The sequence below is a fragment of the Pelodiscus sinensis genome, chromosome 1 (assembly GCF_052426305.1).
Source record: "Pelodiscus sinensis isolate ZL-2025 chromosome 1, ASM5242630v1, whole genome shotgun sequence".
NCBI lineage: Eukaryota > Metazoa > Chordata > Testudines > Trionychidae > Pelodiscus > Pelodiscus sinensis.
Window position 1 is genome coordinate 165,718,366 of NC_143052.1, and position 16,731 is coordinate 165,735,096.

General features: G+C 39.6%; 1 protein-coding gene across 1 annotated transcript in view; it reads left to right on the plus strand.

The window, feature by feature from the left end:
* EPHA6 (EPH receptor A6) overlaps positions 1-16,731 on the plus strand; it is an 815,765-nt gene that overhangs the window by 670,623 nt on the left and 128,411 nt on the right. The gene's annotated exons all lie outside the window — the stretch shown is intronic.

The window sequence follows — 16,731 nt, forward strand, 5'->3', positions numbered from 1 at the left end:
TTTCGAACGCCCATTTCCCTGCTTCATGTAGACACGAGCAGTTATTCTGGGCTTGTAAATTTTAAAAATGGCGCCCATCCAGGAAAATGCAAATCAAGCTCAGGATATTTAAATCCTGGGCTTGATTTACAATTCCGAATGCCTACATTTGCAGCCCTAGTTTGAATTAGGCTGCAAGTGTAGACATACCCTAAGGAATTGAAAAAATAAATCAAAACAATTCCCCCCTGTGGCTATCCCACCCAAATGTGGTGTTTCCAAATTGCCAGTTCTATTCAAGAACTGTCCTTTATGAACACTCCATTGGGTACTTTTGTAGTAAGTTGTTCTGTGTCCACAATCTTAATCCTGCAAAGAGATCTGCTGGGGAGACCTTCAGAGTTTTGATCCTACCTGTCGATATTAAAGGTCTGTAAGAATATCTAATAAAGGTTCTGTGTTTAAGACATCAATTATATCAATTTTCTTTTTCATACTATAATAATTTTTGTAGTGTGTGTAGACTTTAGAAGGATAAGGAATGAAGCAAGTATTGGGGGAAAACAGGTCTACTGTATACAAAAATCAAAGGAGCAACCTGTTAGATCTTTCTAACGCTATGTCTATACTGCACCCTTATCTCAAAATAAGCTATGCAATTTGAACTATGCAAATTGCATAGCTTATTTCAAGTTAATTTGTACACAGTGCCAAATTTCAAAATAGAGTGCTATCCCAAAATGTCCCTTAATCTTCTTGGAATGAGATTTACAGGGACATTGAAATAGCAAATCTGTTATATTTTGAAATAACAGGCTTTCTCAAAAGACACAAATGGCTATTTCAGGATACTTCCTCAATGAATTTCCTCAGTTGGGTTTCTCTGTATCTAAGGAGTCTCCACAAATTGTAATTGCATAAAAATTAGAAAACCTTTTTTGTTTTCTAATTATAAAATTAAGGCTTTTCTATCTCTGAGGCACAACCATGAAGCATCTTGTGAAAATGGTGAAAGCAGATATCAAAACTTACCATTGCCTAACTTTTGATTGGGAACTTGTTTGTTGTTTTTACTAACATAAACCTTACACCGGTGGCTCCCAACCTTTTCCAGCATACAGACCCCTTTTCTATCTATTAAAATTTTACAGACCCACCTCCCGCAAAAATATAGCTTTGCCTGCAGCCTGCACATCCCTCAGCCTGCTTGAGAAGCAGTGTGGGCTGAGGGACTTGCTGGCTGCCAGCACGGAGCCTCTCAGTTCCCCAACCTTTCATAGACCCCCTACAGTCCTGTTGCGGACCTCCAACAGTCCACAGACCACAGGTTGCGAACCACTGCCTTACACTGAATATTTAGTACCCAACTGTAAGTTAGGTTTAATTATTTTTTTTCAAACTTGGACAAAAAATTTCTCGTTACATTTTTTTTATATTGAAGAAGCTTTGAGATATCAAGCTCCTATTCAATATAGAGATCTGCTAAGCACAGGCCTGTGCACAGCCCCATTGAAGTTGGGTCTTCCCCAGGGGATACTGTTGTAAGTTTCATGGCTTTTAATCTTTTCATCATCAATATATCAAAATAGCTATCAGTAAATGACATAATGTACTAAACTTCTCTTTTGGGGGGGAATGTTTGCAGTGATCTAAACTGATATTCTGCTCCCTTCACATATGGGAAATCTGTTGACATCTGTGGGAGTTTTGCACATATAGATAGAGCAAAATAAGTGTGAAATGCACTAGCTGGTTCTGAGAAGTTGATTTCACTATGATATGTGAATCTCTTTATATTCTTCCTTCTTTAAGTTCTGAAATTCCCCATTTAAACACTGCCAGCTATGGAGGAAGCAAGACCTTTCTTGCTGGTACGGTATAGCTTAATAGCTTCTGGTGTAAGAGGTTTTCTTTTGTTGTTGTTATGGTTGGTTGTGCGTGTTCTGTTTGTACCGTGACCAGTTTTTTATTGTTTAATAGCATTTTATGGGCTCTGCTTCCATGAAGACATTTTTTTACTTTGTAGAGTTTCATTTAATCTCTCAAACAAACAGCGTCTTTTGAGCAGCCAAAGAACAGCTTGTTTGATTAATGATCATTTTTATCTTTTTAAAAGGATCCTTCCCGACCATTGGGGTGAAGTCTCTTTCGAGATTCCTGAGGGCGGGCTTTTTAAATAGCATCCCGGCCCCACATCCAGTCTCAGGGGTTGGATCTTTGCCACCCGGCATTTCCTCTGGTAGGTATTTCAGGTGAAGTTTCCTCCAACCCTTACTGAGGGAACAGCAACAAAATCTGTTAGGGGTAAGATAGAGAGGCTAATAGCTGTCTCAATAAATAACAAAAATAAGAGGATCTTTTCTATACATTAACCAGCCCGGTAGTATGGGACCTGACCATGGATGTATGTTGTAACAGGAGGAAGGAAACAGCCATAGTTAATAGGTTAATTGAAATATAAAATGAAAACTCCCAATGTTCTGTTGTTATTAAATATATATATGTAAATAGAAAATATAACTTAGAAACAGCTCTGGAAATTTCAGATTTGCTGTGTCTCTGAATGCTTGCATTAGTTCCAGGAAAGTTTCCATTTTCCTGCAAACAGAGAGGAAGTAGAAATTAATTACGCATTGAAATAAAACATGAGGAAAACAACTAACTTTGAACTCTATTTTAATATGTGTGTGAATTTTAAAAAAACAGGCAAGAGTAGTTTGTGTTTGTTTGGGATCCCTCTTACTTTAAAATAATGTGGGGGGTTTTATTGCGAAATGCTATACAGGAGTTTGAAAGAGTGTACAGCGCCACATTCCTTTTAAAAACACACACATACATATGTGCACACACCTTTCCTGTATCTTCAGCCCAGTGTTCTAAGAGTCCCCTACCTCTGTGTACTGAAGTGTAGTGGCAAGGATAATTAGGCTCTCCATCTTAGTTCAGGCAGTAATACAGAGCATAGTTCATTGTAACACTGAGAACAGAATGGAGGTGAAAAAGGAAGCATAGTGTAGTAATGAGATCACAACACAGTGAGTGGACTACCGTCAGGCTGAAGGGTGGGAAGAAAAAAATCCACAGGAATAGGCTGGTTTAGATACTGGGCTGAAGCAGGGAAAAGTAACAAACCGCAGGTGCAACTTTTCTCCAGAATGCAAGTTATCAGTCATCATCTAGAATCAGTAGGAGATAATTTTTAATTTGCTAGGATTTGGGGGGCTGGGGAGAGGGTAAGTTAGTAAGTTTCATGTAATTAATTTAATAGGCATCTATTTTAAAGTATGTCTAAAAGCAGAATTTAAATGCCATTGCTTTCCACACTGCATATTTCAATACAGAATGAATTCCTGTCTTAATGTCTTACTTCTTCCCTTTTTAGTAGGAAAATGACAACCTCCTGGAAATACGTTTTCCCTTTTTATAAACTACAGTTCATAGTTTATAAACTATAAATATCTGCTATAGTCACAAAAGTCTAATTAATTCATAAAACACTTTGGATTTTCTGTTTAAGGCAGGAAAGGTTATCTAGTGATGAGAGCAGGAAGGCTGAGCATAATGAAATCTGCCCTAGATTCCTTCTACCAACTGGAAAGAGAAATCTCCTGTCCTTCTGTACCTCAATGTACTTATTCATTCATTCTCTAAATGGGAAGTAACAGATAGTTTTGATATTTTCTCTAGTAAATGTTGGCCACTATACTAACCTGATAGGTGATGCTCATAGGCAATGGTTGTAAACACTTTGAGATCTTCCAATCTTCCAATTAAAAGTACTATTCAGGGTGGTTCTTAATATTTTTAAGAGTTATTACTAGTGTACTTCAAATATAGCCCATGCACTAGATTTCCATGACATTTTAACTATTTGGAGAATTTGAAGCATCTATATTATTCTGTTGAGGTCATTTGGGACAAGGATGACTCATGGATACCAAAGTTCTTAAAATTAATTACAAGCAGAATCTTTAATTCAAACTTGTTTAATTTACTTGTAAATTATTAGAAATTTAATTCTGTACTCCAAAAGTAAGTGTTCTTAATTTTGAGAACGATACCTTTCATACAAAATGAAGAGACAATCCTTGCTTTAGGTGGAAAATGGAACTGAGCATTTAAATCTGGAATAATTACCAGTTTCCATAATGAACACCTAGAGAACAGGTTGTTAAGAAAGTTGTGTCAAAAGTGTTTTGGGATAAAATGAAACTAATAATAACAACTGACTTTTCTCTTTCACTGAACATAAAACGTTGCCTTTTATCATTGCATAGGTGCTTCATATTCACTTTTGTAGAATTTGGTATTTGGCTTTGCATCCCTAGGGAATTCCATTAGGTCAAAGATAATTAACTTCAAGCTTAGTTTGGGGTGCAAAGAAGCCCCTTTGCAATTGGTTATCTGACCCTTTGTATTGAGACTTGTCAAAACTTTTTACTTGCTTCCACAATTACAAAACTTGGTAGCATTTTAATGACTAGACTTACTTATTCTAATGTTCTGTCAGTGCTTGCATTCAATGGCCTCATTAAAGTCTTTCATGGATTGCTAGCACTTTTATTTGGGAAGCATGTTTTTCATTCGTCTTGAAAATACTCAACTGCTGTTTACAAAATCAACTCATTTTCTCACAATAACTTCCTTGACTTGGCTGTCTGTTATGTCCCAAACAATGTTGTCTCCTTTTAGTCCATCTGCTAACAGTTCAAATTCACTTGACTCAGTCTTAGGGTATGTCTACACTTGCAGCCTATTTCGGAAAAGGGCTGCAAATGTAGGCATTCGGAATTGCAAATCAAGCCCGGGATTTAAATATCCCATGCTTGATTTGCATCTTCCTGGTTGGGCGCCATTTTTTTTTTTAAACTTACAAGCCCGGAATAACTGCCCGCGTCTACACGCAGCAGTGAAACTGGCGTTCAAAATAAAGCCCTATTTTGATCTACCTGTTAAACCTCATTGCAGGAGGAATAACAGGTAGTTTGAAATAGGGCTTTATTTCGAACGCCCGTTTCACTACCACGTGTAGACACGGGCAATTAGTCCGGGCTTGTAAATTTAAAAAATGGCGCCCAGTTGGGAAGATGCAAATCAAGCGTGGGATATTTAAATCCTGGGCTTGATTTGCACTTTCGAATGCCTACATTTGCATTCCTATTCCGAAATAGGCTGCACGTGTAGACATATCCTTACGTAGGTCTGTAATGTTAGTGGTTTGTGGTCTCACATGGCAGCTGTTTTTCTGTAAAGACAGTGAACCTTTCTCAAGTGACATTCATGTGTAGATTTAAGTATTCCTGAAAGCCCTTGTCTAACAATTTGTGGTCCTCTCCTTCTCTCGCTGTAAAGAATTGTGAATTCACCATCTTTGATTCTTCCTTAGTGCCATTTGCGTGCAAGAAAATTTGGAAATGCTCTATTCGCCTCCTCAAATTCTCATTCTTCCATACATGAGTGCTGTAAGAGATTTATGTTTATTTCTTGGCCTGAGTCAAGTAATATGGGTTAGGGTTATAAATGTTTGTACCTTTGCCATATGGCATGGTCCACTGTATTGGCTAGTTATACACACACATTTTCAGTTTTCCTACTTTCATCATTGGAGACTTAATGACCAGTGGCTGATCCTGCTGCTATAGAGTGGAGAAAAACAGGTAACACTGTCAGTGTCTCCTTCGTAGCTGATTCTTCTCTCTGATAGTAATGAGTGTGAATGTAAGTCAGCAGGAGAGACTATGACAAGATCCTAGTTTAGTTGCCAGAACCACTACCAGAATAAACTGAAGATGATGAGGGTAGGGACTTTCAGTCCCAGAAAATCCGGCTGAAGCCCTGTCCTTTAGGGCTTATGGCATGGCCTGTACAGCCTCTGATGTGGCAAGCGAGGCAGAAAGGATGGTTTATATATTTTTTTTCTGTGCAGTAAAAACACTAGCTAATTAATCCTCCTAATACCTCTGTCAGTTAAGCATTCAACCATTTTACAGCTCAGGAAAATGGACGCAGAGGGGCTAAGTCAAGGTAAACAGCATTTGCTCTCATGGGCCTCAAAAAATTATTTATGTTCAGGAAACCTATGAGATTGCATTTTCCTAAAGTCAATCAAATAGATCTAATGAAAACTAATGCAAAATTGGTATTAAACTGTGTAGGCAGGGAACAATAATTCTGCTGGACACTTGCATCTCTGTATTGGCTGTAAGCATGTCATCTAAAATCCATCAAAGTAAATTTAAATACTCCCATTGACCTCGGTGGGACCAAGGTCCAAGTGGGTTATTGAGGTGCAGGACAGTTTCCTGTGGCATACAGCACCATTTTTAGACAAATGCCAGAATGTTTGTGGCAGAAATAATTTGTATTACCTGGGTTCAGAGATAGTGGAAGCAAGATTACTATTCTGCACAAAGGGAAGTTTAAGCAGATCTTGTATGGAGAGAGAGTGCTTACATACCCAGCTCCACTGATAAATGAATTGTGCAGCATTTAAAAGAAATTCATAGGCAATGAGAGGAATATTCTGGTTCAGCAACTTTTGTTAGTTTTAGATAGGAAACCAAACTTCACTTAGCCTTTTGAACATTTACCTATAATTAGTGAAGCAGTAATAATTAGCACAGTAATTATTGGTCTCTATTGGCAGTGATAATTGCATCTTGTTTCTGGCCAGTGTGTATGGGGGAGGAAACAAGCAACACAAGTGCTGTCAAAATGATAAATGAAAAATATATAAACAATACTTTGACATATAGTGTATTCAAGATAAACAGGACATGACCAGGAATTATGTGACAGATAACCTAAGCTTTCAATGACCTTTCACAGAACAATAGAAGTAATATGTTTACAAGGTTGAGCACTTCTTGGGATATTTATAAGGACGCAGAAGTATGCTTTCCTGCTATACTAAACTTGCATTTTTTTGCTGTTGGTTTTCCTTAAATTTCTGAAACCTGTAATTTTGGCGAAAGGTTGTGGTTTTTTTAATTTAATGAATTTTCCTGGCCACAGGTACAATGTAAATTCGTATCATGTTTCTGTTTCTTCTTATATCTTGCTGAGTAGCTCTTGTTTATTATGGAGCATTGAATATTGATGGTGCATAGGAGCCTTTGATATGCAGATGTCACTTTGTTTACACTCCGTGACATACTGTGAGGTCAATAGAGCAAGTGACCCCTTATGCAATGAGACTTCATTTGGGGAAGAAATCATGTCCCTTACCCTTTTTACAGGAGAGTGTATAGCGGTATGAACATCAAAAACATTAAGATAGCAGCTTTTAGGGGTGAAATGTCAGCATTAGATTAAATAAGTAAATGATGTTGAAATATATTAGGCCTAGCCATAATCTAACTGGGCTAAACACTTTATCCATCTCTTCAATTAAGCCAGAAGTAAACCAGTTACAGGCAGTCCCCGGGTTACGTACAAGATAGGGACATTAGGTTTGTTCTTAAGTTGAATCGGTATGTAAGTCGGAACTGGCGTCCAGATTCAGCTGCTGCTGAAACTGATTTGCCTGCTCCTCTTCCCATTGAAGTCTACAGAAGCAATAGGGCTGGGCATTTCATTAAACAAACTGCAACCATACAGGAAGGATGTAAAGGGCAGTACAGTAAACTAAAAAAGAAGCCACAAGGCTTTTAAAAATAAGTTGGGAAGCAGAAATCTTGAGAGAGACATGAAAAGAACAAAACTTAACCGAAAGAACAAGATGCAATGAATGAAAATTTGCAGAAAAACAATGGAACAATATGCAATTTTTTTCAAATACCTTGTAAATATTACAATTCCCAGTTTGACAAAGCCCTGTCTGAGATGATTTAGTTCGGATTGATCCTGCTTTTAACAGGGGGCTGGACTCAATGACCTCCTGAGGTCTCTTCCAATGATTCTTTGATTCTATGTCTGTGCTTATGCAAACCTAGCTCAGTAATAATATGGGAATTTGGACAATCTACTCGCATCCTGCCCTTCCATTATTTCAGGATGTTTGGGATCATATCTAATATAAAACAATTAGTGTAAATATGATAATTTGTGATAAATTCATTGCTTGATTTGTACAGTAATTGGTTGTGTTAGTTTTTTATTTAATACTGTAAAAATTGACTGGTTATGCTTCTGTTTTGCTGTATCCTTGGGGGGTTTTTTAGTTCAGGGAGAGAGCTGTTTGGATGGCTTTTTTAAACTTTGGGAAAACATTTATTCCCTGGCATCTGTTCTCCCACTGATGTACACTATTTCTTGTAACTACCAGCAATAGCAGCTAAACATCAAAAAAGATATACAGTATGACTTGGCTGAGTCTATTGTTCCATAAGAAAATGCATAGGTGTACCTAAACACGGGCTTTGGGCCCTGAACACTTACATAAGGAAAGTGGGTGGTTTACTTGTGAGTATTTTTAAATTTTAAAAGTTCTAATTGTAATTACAAGAAGGTCTACGGGTGTTTACTAAATTAGGGCAAGTTTCTAGCTTCATTGAGAAATGTATAAATGTAATCCAAACATTGAATATGGCCCTTCAGTGGGAGGATACCCAATAAAAGTATGAAATCTTACTTGCAGAGATGAACTGACGATATTTTCATATATATTAGAAACTCCAGATCTTACAACCTTCAATATTTATATAGGTGTAATAATAAATATCCTGGGTTTACTTTTACAGTTGTATTTCCATGGTAGATGTTAAAGATTTCATTATAAATAAAGACTACAAAGATTAACATGTACTAAATGTATTCTTTTTTTGTAGGATTAATCTTACATAAAAATTCATTAAAGTGGGCTTTGTTGCATTATTGAAAATGACAACAGGAGAGAACAAGCTGAATATTTTGTCATAGACATGACACTTTATAGTCTCATCCTTATTCATCACTCTATCATTCAATTAAATTGAATACTATCAAAATCCTATGTTATGGAGAAAATTAGAAGGAAAATTAAAAATACATTTGATATGAATTGTTAATGTATCTGGTATTAAGTTACACTACCATGTATGGCAAATATTTCTGCTTTCTTGTTTTTACAAAGAATACATTCCTGGATGAATTAATGCATAATACAAAAAAATGCAATGTATAATAGCAAGACAACAATCAAGGTTTTTTTAGCAAAATGCGCTACTCTGATCTGCATTGAGACTCTTGTAAAGCAACAGCCAAATGTAGGCAGCATAGTATTGCCAGGTGAGCATTCAGTTTTGAGAAGCAGCCTAAAGAATCCAGCTTCCTTTTTCAATTAAATATTGTGACCACATCAGTCACTTAAGTGACATATTGAATGGGAAGAGCAGACTGGATCACTATGAGGCCCCACACAAACCAATCACTAAAGCAGCTTTAATACTATCGATTCAGACTTTCAACTAGACTGAAAGTGCTAAACACACATTGAAAAGATGAAAAAGTGAGATACAATATCAGGAAAGAAGAGGACCATCAACAATGACAGCCTTGGAATTGCTTATGGTCTTCCTGGAGTATGGGCCTTGCAAGCAACAGAATAATAAAGTCTAGCCTCTGCCAGTTCAACTGTCATTTAAAATGTATGTATGTATGCATGTGTAGCGGCACGTCAGAGTTCCCTCGCCTCCTGCACCCCCGTAGTGGCACGAACAGACTCCACCAGCCAGTAGAATAGAGGGAGTTTATCTCCAGGATACAGCACAGCATAGATGTAATCTGGTTACAGGGCAGGCCAAGGATGCCTCAGCTCCCCTTGAGATGGGGGGGACTGGGCCCCTAAATCCCAGACCCTTTCCTAGGCTGCTTCCTCCATGATACCAGACAGAAACTAAAAAACTTTCTTCCAGCCCTGCCCCCAGTCAGGGGCTGGCCTCCCCTCCTTCCTTTGTTTCTCTCCCTGGGAGGTAACTGGTTGGACAGGTTGGGAGACCCCTGCTTAGTGCCTCATCCCCTGTCCTGCTGGGTCATGCTACAGACAGCAGGCAGTGGGGGTCACCCACAGCCCCAGCATAGCAACCAGCAAGGTACCAACACTACATCACAGCACGTATATATGCAGAGCTATGTGAAAATATCTTCAGGTCATTTCTGCAATTGAGATATCATATTTTTATCTGATGTCCTCCCACAGAACTATTCTGTGTTTGGAGTACATCCATATGGCTATCACTGAAGAAAAAAAAGTGACCCTAATTTAGTAATTTAGCGTGTGTCTAGACTACAGGGTTTTTTTGAAAAAAGTGGCCTTTTTTTGAAAAAACTGTACCTGCGTCTAGACTACCGTAGCGTTCTGTTGATAGTAAATCAAAAGAACATGGTAGTTTTGTCGACGACGGTAAATCTCATTCTACGAGGAATAACGCCTTTTTTTGAAAGTCATCTGTTGAAAAAAGGCACTATTGCATGAAAACAGGGCTTTTTCGAAAGAGAGCGTCTAGAATCTCTTTTGAAAAAGCGAGCTGCTTTTTTGAAAAATCTTCTTATTGTCTAGACGGTCTTTTTCGAAAGAGATTTTTTCGAAAGATACTTTCAAAAAAGCCTCTTTCGAAAGAGGCTTGCAGTCTAAACATAGCCATAGACTCTACAACTAGAGGAGGGAACAATCCCTGCCTGAAGAACTGCTAATCTGAAGAGACAAAGAATAAAAACTGTGTACCTTTGTGCAGCTAAATAAGTACTAGTTTCTTTGTTTGAACTGTAAAGTCTATAGGGCAGGAAGCAGTGTCTTCCTCCATGTGTAAATCATTCAGCACAATGATGCCTCAACGTGCTACTGTAATATAAATAGTAATGTATGCTGTCTCACACATAAAGAGAGAAATATCTACTATATGGGTTCTCAACCTTTCCCTATACAGAAGATCTCCCTGGCTGTGTCTACATTGGCATGATTTTGCACAAAAGCACCCGCTTTTGCACAAAAACATGCTGCCTATCTACACTGGCGGGGAGTTCTTGCACAAGAACACTGATGTTCTAATGTGTGAAATCAGTGCTTCTTGCACAAGAACTATGATGCTCCCGCTCAAGAATAAGCCCTCTTGCGCAACTGTTCTTGCGCAACAGGCCAGTGTAGACAGGCAACATGAATTTCTTGTGCAAGAAAGCCTATGGTTAAAATGGCCATCAGAGCTTTCTTGCACAAAAGAGCGTCTACACTGGCACTGATGCTTTTGCGCAAAAGCACATGCTAGTGTAGATGCTCTCTTGCGCAAATACTTTAACGCAAAAACTCTTGCATTAAAAATATTTTGCAAAATCTTGCCAATGTAGATGCAGCCCCCATGTTTAGTCAGAAACCCCATTCTGTTTGGCATTCTAAAAAAGGCAGGGTGGTTCTAGTCCCTGATAACTGACCACAACTCCCACCTCCCTCTCCAGAAGTTGTGAGTTTCAAACTGAGAACTCCTGGTTTAATAATTAGTGCACAGAACTGGAGTCAGGTGTTGAGGATTCAGGCCTTGGATCAGTTACTGACACTGTATGAGTTAAAGGAATAACTTAACCCCTTTGTACTTATTTCCATATCTCTCAAACTGAAATAATCCCTGCCTCACAGATTGGTTTCAGATTTAGTTGATCATTTGTAAAGTGCTTTGACTTCATAGTATGAAAAGTGCTATCCAAGTATCAATACTAATAGAAGTTAAGATTTTTAAATAACTTTATGTAAAGTGGAAACTCTAATGTGGAAAGGTTGCTACTGACTGACATAAGGATGGTTTCTGATTATAATAGACCATTATTAGAATCTGATATTTCATGACAACTTTACATTGTCCTTCTTTCCATAGCTTTAAAAGTTACAATGATCCGAACATTTCTGATCTATGTTGTAGTGAAAGACACACATTAAACTACTTCAAATATTACATAGTATTACTTGTTAAAATCAAGTCTGTGGTATAGTTTTGAATATTGGAGCCAGTATTTTAAATGTGTATTTGTTTTGTCAGGCACTATAGTACAATAAGAAATTATATTCTGTCCTTACAAGAATCACTAAGAAAAGATTATTTGAAATGGCAGTGAGATGGATTTGAGATCCAGATTAGGGTTTGATCTTGAGGTCAAGTCAGAGCTAGGGCTTGGGATCATATTCAACGGTTCCAAAATTTGGCAAGCTGTTCAAACGATGGCAACATTATCTGGGACTGAATTCCTATGAAAACTGCTGTTTTCACAAGATGTTGGCAGCATAACATCAATAAACCAGCCCAGTTCTGATATTGGCTATGATCCAGAAATCAAAGGTACACTTATTAGGTTCTGATATCAATCCTAAATGAAAGTTCAAATAGGTTTGGGTTAGAGAGTTTCCAAATATGGCCTTTCTAGTAAATTTTACAATATCTCTATTTAAGACTCTAAACATTTTTCACAGAATCCTTATTCTGCTGGAGGTTATAGGTAGCCAATTTAGAAACCCGTCTGTTCCATTTTTATTAGACCATGACAGTCAAACATAAATAAAGCCTCAGGTACAGGCAGACTCTTACTGCAAGCATGGGGTGAAGAGTACAAATCTGAGTTTATGAGAAGTTACCAGTATCCTCAGTAGGAATGTGAATGGTTAACTGGTAAACCTGTAAGCATCACCCTTAATGGGTAATACTTACTGGTTACGGTTAACCGGCAGGCAGGGCCCGTTGTGTGTGGAAGGTGTTCTAACCTGGCCAGAGCAGTCCCCACACATGGCGGGCCTGGCCCCATGCACCGCAGACAGGGGAGCTCCAACCCTGCTGGAACAGGGGGCCACTCCAGCCCAGACGGGCTCGAGCGACCCCCTACTCCCTCATTTAAGCAGTTACCAGTTAAATGTAATAGTTAACTGATTAAATAGGATTTTACATCTTGTGAACTATGAGAGAATTCTTGGGGTACACAAGCTGCAGATCTTCAAAGGTGCATCTCTTCTGTTTGTGTGATGCCATAAATGCATATATGGGTGCTTTTAACAAATCATGTCCTTCCTGTACTTTGCATTGAAACAGGTATTTCTTGACCTATATGAATGCTAATTACATGTAAAATAATATGTTCTTAAGCCTTCTAAGGTGTATGGAGCAAAAAGAACTCTCATATGTGTTTTTAATTTTTTATTTGTATATAGTATATCATCTAAATTAAAGGCCTGAATGCTGACTTATCACGCAGCTTGGCAATGCCCTGTGTTGGAATTTGTACCCTTGAATGAATGGATAACAATGAGAAATACTGTGTTTTCATCAATGATTAATATAATTTTGCTGCATATAATATCTGGTTCTGTAAAGTAAAACATCTAGCAGTATGAAAGTTCATATGATGAGTACCTCTTAACTCAAAGACATTCAATTTATTCAAATATATTTCATAGTAAATTCAAACTGAACAGTGCTTATTATTGTTTGGACTGTTGGACTAAGTAAAAAGGGTACAGTTTTCTTTTAGTTTGTCAGATTACATAAGAGAATGAAATCTGCTTGTACAAGTGCTGGCTTGGTTTTGAGTTGCAAAAGATACATGTTGGCATTGCTGTTTAGATCCAACACTCAGGCAAATAGTTTACTTTTCATTGCTTCAGTGTCTGGTTTCCCAGGTAGTTCAGCCCTCACTCTGCTCCAAATTGGTACACAACAGCTCTTATATGCTTTTGCCCTGAGAAAGTATGCTTATCTACCAACAAAGTTGGCTTTTTGTATGTAGACATTTACTTACTCTTTGCTCTGTCTCTGTTGATAGGCCAGAGAATTTCTGTAGTGTTTATAACTGTCAAATTGTCCTTCCTTTTCCTGTGTTACAACCCCTTTAAATGTCTCAGAACCCTCCTTGTGAGAAGAGCAAAACTGGATGGAGGTTTTCAATATTCAGACTTTGGATTTGTTTAGATTCAGAACATGACCCAAATATTTCAAATTCTCTGCATAAAGGAATGGAGGTTTAACTATTGGGTAGCAGCTATGGCCTGAGTGCAGGGCAAACATTATGTCTAAGCAGAATACACAGTTGTATACGGCACTCAAAAAGTTAGGGCACCACTGGGTCTTAATGTCTACCCACCTGCTTCTTCCTAACCCTGTTCTGTGGCTCTGCTTCCTCCAAAGAGGCTCTAGTTAACATAAAAGTGAAAGAGCCTGTCAGAGCTATTAGCAGAATATTGAGCCTGTGAAAGAACCATTCAAGTGGTAATTAAGCCATTTAACAGGCATATGCCAACCCCAAGTATATACTGTCAGTTTCTGAATTTACTGTGATAATCCACAGGACCTTAGTTTAAAATTTGCTTTAAAATTATTTTATTAGTATCTCAAGGAAGATTATAAAATACATCTCTAAAAAATGCCCCCCCCCCTCCACCCCGGCTGCCGTTGGGCATAGGAGCACCAGTTTAATAGTACTGAATAGGGCCCCATGAATCCTAAGGATGGCCCTGCCTGTGTGCTGCCTAGGGATCTTTGAACCTGAGTTTAGGCCTGTGATGCCTCACAATGGCTCCAGCAAGGAGCACAGTGAAGCAATGCCATGTTATAGGCCAAAAACTACTCAAATGGTTAATGCAGGAGTGCGGTCCCCAGCTTGCCTGGATCTGGCCCCTAAGGCTCAGGGCTCTCCCCTCCCCCACACCAGCTTTGGGGAGCCTGCACTGATGCTTCACCCCCCTCTTCTTCCTCTCTTGTGGGCTGGAGCACACACCTAAGTTAATGCCTCAGTCAGGGAAGGAAACGTCCCTTCCTCCTTCAAACATATGGTAGTACAATCAACACTGAAGAAGCCTGGACTTTACACTTTGCATCTAGCTAATTACCATCCAGAGTCAATCTTCTGTTCCTGAACAGGCTTATATAGAAGTGAAACAAAGACTGCATACAAGTGTATATAACTGAAGCCAACATCCTAGATCAGTAGTTCCCAACCTTTTTTATGCCAGGGACCAGCAAACTTATTCACAAACCTTTCTTTGGCAGACTGGTAACATTTCATTTGCATAGTTGCACATTATGCAAATAGTGAATATGCAAATATGCAAATACAGTGTTATCTGGCCGCCTAGCCCCAATCCAGCCCCTTGCTCCCCAGTTCCTAACACTTTTTGACCCCCACCCCTGTGCCCTTTGACCCTTTAACGTCAGACCCCTATAGCCCATGCTAACAGCCTCTTGCCCCATGACCCTCACCCAATGCCCCTTCCCCCCCCGACTCCAACACTCCCCAGTGTGAGGTTGCTTCCTAGGGACCTTTTCTGTTACTGCTGCATGCTCCCTCTTCCTTCAGGCCCCTTCCCTCCCCAAGCATGTCTTGTGCCCCCATTGGTAGAAGGGGAGAGCACAGAGCCCCGGACGGGCCGCCATTACCGAGGGAGGGAGGTACCTCCTCCTCCATCTCTTCCTTCTGCCGCTTCAGCCCTAGCAGGAGTAGCAGCCATTGGGAGCACACCTCCTTCCTCCTCCTTCATGCCCTCTCCCTCCCCAAATGCAAAGAAGGGGGGAAAGCGCCTCCTGTTCCCCCTCCTCCTGCCAAAGCTTGCGCCAGTGCTGAGCCAACACAGACCAGTGGTTGGGAACCACTGTCCTAGACCCAGCAAAATCTGGATTCAAACCAGGATGGAAAACCATAGTAGCAGCTATGTGGGGTGATCTGCTGCTATTGATTGATAGAGGGCAGTTGCCTATTCAAATTCTTCTGGACCTCTGCAGCATTCGACACAGTTCATCATAAGATATGTCTTCCCCTGAAAATCTGTAACCCTCCTTTAGATGGATAAATGGTGTGAGCCATAGAATTGTAATGGGAAACTGCAAATCCACACTTAGAAATCTCATTTCTGGAATCCCACAAGGATCTATTCTTCCCCTCTTTTTCTCACTCTCTCTGCTGCTATTCAACATCTATGTGTAACATCTAAAAGAACCAGTAACACAACATAGACTCAAGTGCCAGCAATATGCAGATGATACACAGTCTGCCTTGTCTTTGTTCCATATGACATCACTATTGTCCCAGTGTTTGTTGGAGATCAACATCAATGCAGTGTTTGTCTATCAGCTAAACCCAAGCACAATGCAGGGGATGCTGGTTGTCAAAATAAGTTCTCAGCCACTGTGGTCGGGTTTATTTGAATGGACACTCCCACAACTGGTCATTTCAGCCTAGTCTTTACTCTCTCCTAACAGCCGTTAAGCTCTCATCTAGATGCAGGGTCACCAATGAGGGGGAGAAAGGGTGAAGGGAGCAGCTGTCCCAGGGCCTGGTGATTTAAAAGGGCCTCGGGCACCAAACCGCTACCAAGGAAGCAGCAGAAGTCGGAACCATGGGCCCTCTAAATTGCCAGCAGAGTGTGGCACAGTCTGAGCTGAGGGCTGGGTTGGGGAGACTAACCATCCAGCCCCACCACTTTTGCCCAATGCCCCACCCCTTCCAAGGGGCCTGGAGCTGAGCCCCCGCCACCACCTTGGCCAGGGCCCAGCAAAGTCTGTTGTCAGCCTTTTCTACTTGCGACCACAAGAAATTCTGTCTCCATCTCCAGAAATAGGAATGACTCCAGGGACAGCCAACCAAAACCAATTAATTGGGGAAAGCTTCTACAAAAGGACTTGTGAAGGAATTGAAGCTATTAGGACTATTTAGCAAGAAATGGGAGGAGTCATGACTGCACCTGTTGTTAAAAGTCCTGTTTTACATAGACCCTTCCAGATACAGGCATTGACGAAAAACAGAGATTGGGCAGGAGGAAAAAATGGATAGAACAGCAATCCTGCGTGCATGCTCATTCATTACCTTCATCTT